The sequence below is a fragment of the Hyaena hyaena genome, unplaced genomic scaffold (genome assembly GCF_003009895.1).
Source record: "Hyaena hyaena isolate Hyena2069 unplaced genomic scaffold, ASM300989v1 scaffold_1, whole genome shotgun sequence".
Classification (NCBI taxonomy): Eukaryota; Metazoa; Chordata; class Mammalia; order Carnivora; family Hyaenidae; genus Hyaena; species Hyaena hyaena.
The window spans coordinates 8,200,223-8,208,356 of record NW_024080633.1 but is presented as its reverse complement, the minus strand read 5'-3'; positions in this window follow the sequence as shown (position 1 = coordinate 8,208,356).

Genomic DNA, 8,134 nt, shown 5'->3' with positions numbered 1-8,134 from the left:
GCTGCCAGGGCTGCTTCCTACAACACGGAGCAGCTTCGGGCCTGCCCTGCGCCGGGGACGCGCCCACAGCCGCCCTGACTATTCTGTGCGCCACGTGTCCTCCCGTGTGGCAGGAATTTTGGTCAAGAGATACCTCTGAAACTCCCTGAAGGCTCCCCTGGCGTAGGGAACAACCCCCACCCGCAGCCCCGTGCTCGGTGACAGGGAGGGTGGCCCTTGCCAGTTAGAAGTCCAGACGCCAGGAAAACTGCGGGGCTCATCTCTTTGAAAAGCCACGTTCGGTGATGCCACGTGGGTAGGTGGGGCCACGGGGGAAGCATTCAGCCCACAGTGATGGGACTCAGGGCTTTCCCCCACCGACCGGCTGCTAAAATCTTCTGGCACATCAGCAGGGGAAGGGGCCAAGCAGGCACCAGGCTGTGCTCTGCGGCTCAGGCCAATGACAGCTTGCCTTCCATGAGCGCCTGCATATATATAATGTTTTCACATATTATAAAACGTTATAACGTTTTTATTTATTTTTGAGACACAGAGAGACCGAGCATGAGCAGGGGAGGCACAGAGAGAGAGGGAGACACAGAATCTGAAGCAGCTCCAGGCTCCGAGCTGTCAGCACAGAGCCCGATGCGGGGCTCGAACCCACGAGCCACGCGATCATGACCTGAGCTGGAGTGGGGTGCTTAATCAACTGAGCCACCCAGGCGCCCCCTTGTAGGCCTTCTGACTTCAGTGCGGAGCCAAAGGGGGCTCAGAGGAAGGGCCCGGAAGCCCAGAGCTGCAGCCTGGTTTCCCTCGAGAACTGGCTTCCCCCTCTCTGCCCCGTGCCACACCCCCGCGTGCAGGAGCTAAGGGCACCTTGTGTCTGCAGCGCCAAGGCCCAGGCCCGCTGACCTGCCCGGGGCTCTCCAGGCTGACATCTCGTTTTCCGTTCATCACCTGCAAGGGACGCCCCGCCTTACAGAAAGTTGGGGCGATGCTGGCAAGGAGTTTCCACAGCCATAACCCCAAACCCCAGCTGGATACCCAACAGGCAGCCCCTGCCTCCACAGGGAAGGATCTAGAATGTGGACCCTGAGGTTGCGCCTTGAGACCAGGTGGGCCTCTCCAGAAGGCCTTTTGGGGTGGCATTTGTCCCTTGTGCCATTAACGCTGCTCCACTAGGATCCGCTAGTCTCCAATTACGCAGCACCGGGGCACAGGACCCAACCTGCACGGACTGTATGGGAAACCATACACTTCTGGGCACTGGGGAAGCGGGTGTTATGGGCCCGGACAGCTTGTCCACAGCACCTGCACAGGCTCCCCTGGGGACAGGGCTCCACGGGAAGCTGAGCCGGAAACAAGGTCCCCTGTCCTGGGCACTGCCCCCCCCCCCCCATCCTGCAGAGAGCGTCTCTGGGCTTCTCCCCTCTGCACGCTCCACAAGGGGCTCTGTGCCTCCCGGCACCGTGGGAGACCGTCCTTCTGGACTCTGCCGCCGCCCGCTGTGGGGCCCTCTGAGCTAGGCGGGTGTGGAAGGAGGGTCTGACCCTGCCTGCGTGTCTCCACACCAGTCCAGGGGGCCGCACGTCCCCCAGCAGGACTGCCCAGCCTCCGCCCCCGGCCCTGCCCCCTGCCAGCTGGCCACACCGCGCTGCCCCCCACTCTGCTGCTTCGGGGTGCAGAGGCTCAGGGGCGGCGCAAGATGACACCCGGGGGCCCTCGGGACGGCGCCTGCCACAGAGGCTACACAAGCGATCGCCGCGTGTGGCATTCAGGGCTTGGCTCCAGGGGAGGTTCCGTGCCCGCCCCTTCCACGTGTGCAGAGAACACCCCATGGACCAGAAGATGCCGAGCTCCCCATTCATGGAAGGACACCGGGTGTGGGAGGCTGTCCCCCCCAAACAGAAACGCCTTTCCATTCAGCCTGTGTGGCCCGTCGGCAAGCGCCCACTCTGCCTCTGCAGCCAGCTAGTGGGGAGCCCAGGAAGGAGACTGGAGGGAAGGAGGTCAGGGCTGTGGCCTCTACCCGCTGGCCCCTCCCCCTATGACAGGCTGCATCCCTTCCCCAGGGATCACTTCTCCTTCCCAGGAGCCCTGATGGAGAAAACTCCCTCCTTCCTCTTCTAGAAATTCCCTTGCTCCTGCTGGGTTGGGGTGGGGACAGCCCCTCTGCCCCCCAGCTGGGGTCCTGAACTCTCCTAGGTTCTGCCTCCCACACCCTCCCCCCCAAATCCTCTGAAATGAACTGTGGACAAAGGGCCCCGGCACACCATCCGAACTTGAAGATCTGGCCCTCAAGCTCCACGGCTCCTGCGAGCAGACACGCGACCCCCGGAAGGTGGGAAGGGCGGCGTAGAAGGTATGTCTGGGTGCAGAAGAAGAAAGACATTACTGGCAAGGGAAACTTTCTAAAACAGAATGCTTCCCCAGAGGGAACACGGTCCCTACATGGCTGCTGGGGGTCTGGAGGCGACGAAGGGACCACCAACAGAGCCGCCACGGAGAACACGGCCACGTTTAGGAGGAGCGAGGTCCTGCTGTGGATGGAACGAGCTCGTCACAGAAGGCGGAGTGACAGGAGCCTCCGGCAGACCCGCAGGTGCACTTGAAGATGAAGAAAATCAGTGACGGTAACGGAGGCCGGCTGTGAGCAGACCAGGAGCCCACGGGTGCGACCGGAAACACGAGAGAGCGAAAGAGGCTCTTTCTTAGGTAGAACGCCGACGGCCACGCAGAGCGACGGAACTGAAAATCACCGTTGGGCCGTCCTGACAGCAATGATTAACTGGAACAAGAAGTACTCACAGAGACTAAGATGAGTGGAAGGGGAGTGGGCAGCAGGGTTTTACATCTTCTCGAACTATTTCTCCCCAAAAGACTTACCAAGTACAAGTGCGGGGAAGTGACTTCATCGTGGGGCGACCTAGCAGACGCCATCTTAACCAAGTGATCGCCACTGATCGCCACTGATGGAGTGAGCAAGTAATGAGCGATCAGGGCTAACGCAGCGGCCCGTCTAGTCCGCAGGTGCCCCCCGCCCTGGCGGGATGCAGTGACAAGCGTGCCGTGATTTTTCAGCCAGGAGCTGGGTGGGCGGGAGTGGGGAGGTGCTGTTTAATGGGGACAGAGCTTATGTTTGGGACGACGGAAAAGTTCTAGAGATGGGTGGCGGGGATGTTTCTGCGACAGTGTGGACTTAACGCAGTGGAACTGTGCCCTTAATGCGTAGCTTTCGTCCCCTGGTGAGGAAGCGTCAGACAAATCCAGGTGGAGAGGAACTGAACAAAAGACCAGTCTGCAATATCAAACCTCTCGAGGCTCTGAGTGCCGAGGAGAGAAACCCAAGAACGGCCCCAGACCGACTGGGGGAGGTTCAGCGGCCTGGACTGGGCCTGGCCTTGGGGAGCACGTGACTAGAACAAGAGCCCCCGCCTGTTGGGAAACTTGATCGCGGCCTCTGGACAAAGGGTACACAGTTCTTCAAAATGGTCTTTGAAATGCGCTCCTGTAAGCTTGCAGCGGTTTCAAAATAAGCAGCAACAATAAACGTCAAGGAGAAGAAAAAGACAAAAGAAAATGCGATGGAGTGGACGCCAGGCAGCACCTGCTGCTCCACTATGGCGAGGGATACGGCGCCCTCAGAAGCGCCCCTGGCGAAACCTGACCCTGAGCCAGGTCCAGCCCCAAGGACGGAAGGACACGTCACAGACGCCCGGGAGACATGACGACCCGCCTCTTCAACCAGCAAACAGCAGGGAGAAGGAAAAGCTCGCGGGAGCCTTAAGGAACACATCCATCTTTAAAAAAATTTTTTTAATGTTTTATTTATTTTTGAAAGAAAAACAGAGACAGACAAGAGAATATGTGGGGGGGGGCAGAGAGAGAGGGAGACAGAATCTGAAGCAGCTCCAGGCTCTGAGCTGTCAGCACAGAGCCCGATGCGGGGCTCGAACTCACGAACTGTGAGACCACGACCTGAGCCGAAGTTGGGCACTTAGCCGACGGAGCCCCCCAGGCGCCCCCACATCAATCTTTTCTAGATCCTAATTCATTCAAGCCAAACAACTTTAGGAAGATGTTCACGAGAAAATCAGAAATCTGAGCGATGCCTGGATATTGGGTGATGTAAAGGAATTGTGGTTAATTTGTCGGGGTGAAATAATTGTATTGCTATGATTTTTTTTCTTAAAGTCCACATCTCTATGTATTTAGACATATTTGTGGACAGAACAAGATGATGCCTGGAATTTGCTCAAAAATACCAGGGTCGGGGTGCCTGGGGGGCTCACTCAGTTAGGCGTCCGACTTCGGCTTAGGTCATGATCTCACGGCTCGTGAGTTCAAGCCCCGCATCGTACTCTGCTGACAGTAAGGTGTTCCTCCGCCTTCCTCTCTCTGCACCCCCTGCTCACGTGTGCGTGCTCTCACTCTTTCTCTCTCAAAAATAAACATTAAAAAAAACACCAGGGCCAAACAACCCAAAGGGCCACCGAGGAATGAATGGACTAAAATCGTGGCACGCGCACATAATGGGATATCGTTTGGCCATAAGAAACAGCCCTGCGGCTCACGCTACCAGTGCCCAAATCCTGAGACCATCGTGCTGAGTGAAGGAAGCCAGACACAAAAGGTCAGATGCTATCAATATTCTGCCTGTACGAGGCACCGAGGTAGTCAAGTTCACGGAGACAGGAAGGGGGATCGGGGCCCCCGGGGGCGGGCGTGGGGAGACGCGGGGAGCTGCTGTTGGACGGGGACAGAGCTTCCGTCCGCGATGACGGGAAAGTTCTGGAGATGGTGGTGGGGATATTTGCACAACAGTGTGGACATACGTAAGGCCACAGGACCTACATGCTTACAACTGGTTAAAACGCAAGTTTTATGTTTTTTACGTTATACGACAAGAAAAAAAATAGCAGGGTGGTCGAGCCACCTCCTGACAAGCGTAACAACTGGATGATGGGCGTGGAGGTCTCTCCCACGACTCACTCTACTCTTGTGTGTGTCTGACTTTTTTCCACACTAAAACACCTTTTAAAAACCTACTAATAACACAACAGTCCGAACACCCAGCGCTGACGGGCTTCGTACGAAAAGCACCTGGGCAAACGCCCTTGAGATTATGGGGGTCTGGCCTGTGTCTAAATCGCATGCGAAAGCAGGCATTTTGGGGAAAAGTCTGGAAGGAACTCTAGCAAAACTACACAAGCTAGGGGGCCGGGGTGGCAGGATAACGGGTAAATTTTGTTTCCCTTTTCCACACTCTCTGCCGGACTGACCAATGTGTGTTCAGAGCCGGGCGGCATGGACCCCGAGGCAGTCACAGGGGAGAGGATGTTAGGAAGCAAGATGGGAGAAGGGTGCCCAGCGAAGAGGCGATAAGCTTCTGGAGGGTTCCGGCGGCTTCCTGGGAGAGGTAGGCTGAGGGCTCCCGGGGCCCCCAACTCCCCTCCATCTGACCCCCTGGCTTAGAGCTTGCCCCCTTGCCCGAGCCGGCTCCGCAGCGTGTGCACGGCCCAGAGCCCCCGGCCCCCAGGAGGCCAGGCCCTTGCAGCGCGGGACCCCGAGGCGCCCACCCTGCACGGAGGCGTGGGGGCGCTTCCTGTGCGAGCACCAGGCAGCTGGCGTCCATGGGCTGTGGTCGCCTGGGCCCAATCTGGGCTCCGAGTTGCTCAACCCGCCATGCTTTTCCTGTTCCCCTTTTCCCCAGCGGGCCCGGCTCCCGCTGCGTGTGGTCCAGGCGGCCCTGTGGCCTCACCGCAGGGGAGCGCGGACCCCCTGAACGGCAGACGCCCCCCCACCCCCGGGCCTGTTTCCACGTCTCTGATTGTTTTTTCCCCGCCTGGGTTGCTAAACAGCTTGTGAAGAAACCCCTTTCTTTTGCTTTTTCATTTTGGGGAAGGAGCCCAGGGCTGTCTGTTTGCAAAGAGGCTAGGGCGGCCCAGCCGAGGTGGCCGTGCGCCCCGGAACGGGCTGCCAACAGCTCCCCTCCTCTGTCTCCTGAGAAACAGGCTCTGAATGTGCCTGGAGCTTGCGTCGTAATAACACCCCCTAATGTCTACCGAGGGCTCCTGTCCACCGAGGAGGGGGCCCCTCACGTCACCCCACAGTGCTCCGGGCCTCCGGGGAGGGCCGGCCGGGCCCCTGGATGAGGAAGCTGCAGCGGGCTCGGGGAGGTGGCGGGGTGACCCGGGTCAGGCAGGCAGGAGGTCGGCCAGAACCAGGTCCACTCACCCGCGAGGGTCCACCCCGCACTGTCCCCGGGGCCCCAGCGCCACACGGACAGAAGGCTGCGGCGACGGGAGGCTCAGGCGTCCTTCGGAAGAGTGAAGAATCGTTCCCGAGTTCACGCCTTTGGGAAAGGAAGCTGCCAGGGGAAGATGCCCACGGGCAGAAACACAGAGAGAGACACAGGCTGCTCCCGCCTCTGGGGGACGGAGCAGGTGACTGAGAACGGGTCCCGGGTGACGTTTTGTTTCTCACACCGGATGACGGGTCTGCTGGGTCCACTAGATTACCCTTTACGCGGTTTTGCAGGTCTGAAATAGTTTATCATTTTAAAGCAAAACCAAGAAAACCCCCAACTGCACTGCCTTCTCTCTACACCGATGCACACTCAGGGGCGCGCTGGCCAAGCGGCGGGAGGTCTTTGTATCAGAGACCCTGGGCCCCCTTCTTTACCCCCAGACACGGCCTCCAGGCTCCCAGGGCCCAGCAGAGAGAACGGACACAGAGCCTGCCCCTCCCTGACCACAGGGTCGTGGCTGCTCTGGGGACCTTACCGTGGCCCCTCCGGCTGAGCCGGCCCCTGCGGACAGGACTGCCCGGCTGCTCCCCAAATGTGGGCCACCCTGGCTTCCTCTTTAAGAAGCCCAAGGGAAGGGCGCCTGGGGGGTTTAGTCGGTTAAGTGTACAACTTCGGCTCAGGTCATGATCTCACGGTTCGTGGGTTCGAGCCCCACGTCAGGCTCTGTGCTGACAGCTCGGAGCCCGGAGCCTGTTTCAGATTCTGTGTCTCCCTCTCTCTCTGACCCTCCCCTGCTCATGCTGTCTCTCTCTCTCTCTCTCTCTCTCAGAAATAAATATAACATTAAAAAAAAAAAAAGTACAACATAAGGGTGCCTGGGTGGCTCAGTTGGTTAAATGTCTCACTCTCGATTTCAGCTCAGGTCATGATCTCAGTCCCCGGGGCCCCCCTGCAGGCCAAGCGGGATAAAGGCTGGGGACCCCTGCTCTACTGTGTTTAAAGACAGTCTTATTGTGGGGCACCCGGGGGGCTCAGTCAGCTGAGCGTCCGACTAGGTCACAATCTCACGGTTCATGAGTTCAAGCCCCATGTCAGGCTCTGTGCTGACAGCTCAGAGCCTGGAGTCGCTTCAGATTCTGTGTCTCCTCTCTCTGACCCTCCCCTGCTCATTCTTTCTCTATCTCTCAGAAATAAATTTTTTTTAAACATTAAGAAATCAAAAAAAAGAAGAAGAAGAAGAAGAAGAAGCCCAAGGGAAACCACTGACCACGCTAACACGGCCACGGGGAGTGGGGGGAGTCTGGTGTGTTTTTCAAGTCCGAGGAAAGAAAACAGGCCACTCAGCCACCTGAGAGAGCGATTCTGAGACCCGACGGGATCTTTACAGGGGAAGCATCTGAAAGATCTGTTCTCGGCAAATGGACAAAAACACCGAAGTCACTCACAGCACAAGGAGCTCGGCATTCACCTCCTGCATTCCCTGCTCGTATGTTATCATTCCAAACACCCCGGGGAGGCTGGCGGCCAGTGCCCAGTCTGCACGGCCACGGCCACGGCCACGCCGCCCCAGGGCGGGGCTCCTGTTCACACCTGCACTGCTCACCTCCCGAAACCCGAGCTTTTCACCCACGCCACGGGGAGGGCGGACGGGGTGCGTGGCCAAGACGCTCCCCCAAGGCACAAGGCCCCTAAGTGACCTCGTGAAGGGCACTAAAGTCAGGGTGTTCGGCCACGAGTAAGCCCACGGCTCCGACTTCGCAAAGGGAAACACAATTTAGGAACCACCTGACCAGGATCCTGAAGTCGATCCAGGGTGAAGGGGTTCAGAGACTTACATAAAGTCATCAGTATTCCGTGCGTGCGTGTGTGTGCGTGCGTGTGTGTGCGTGTGTGTGTGTGCTTGAG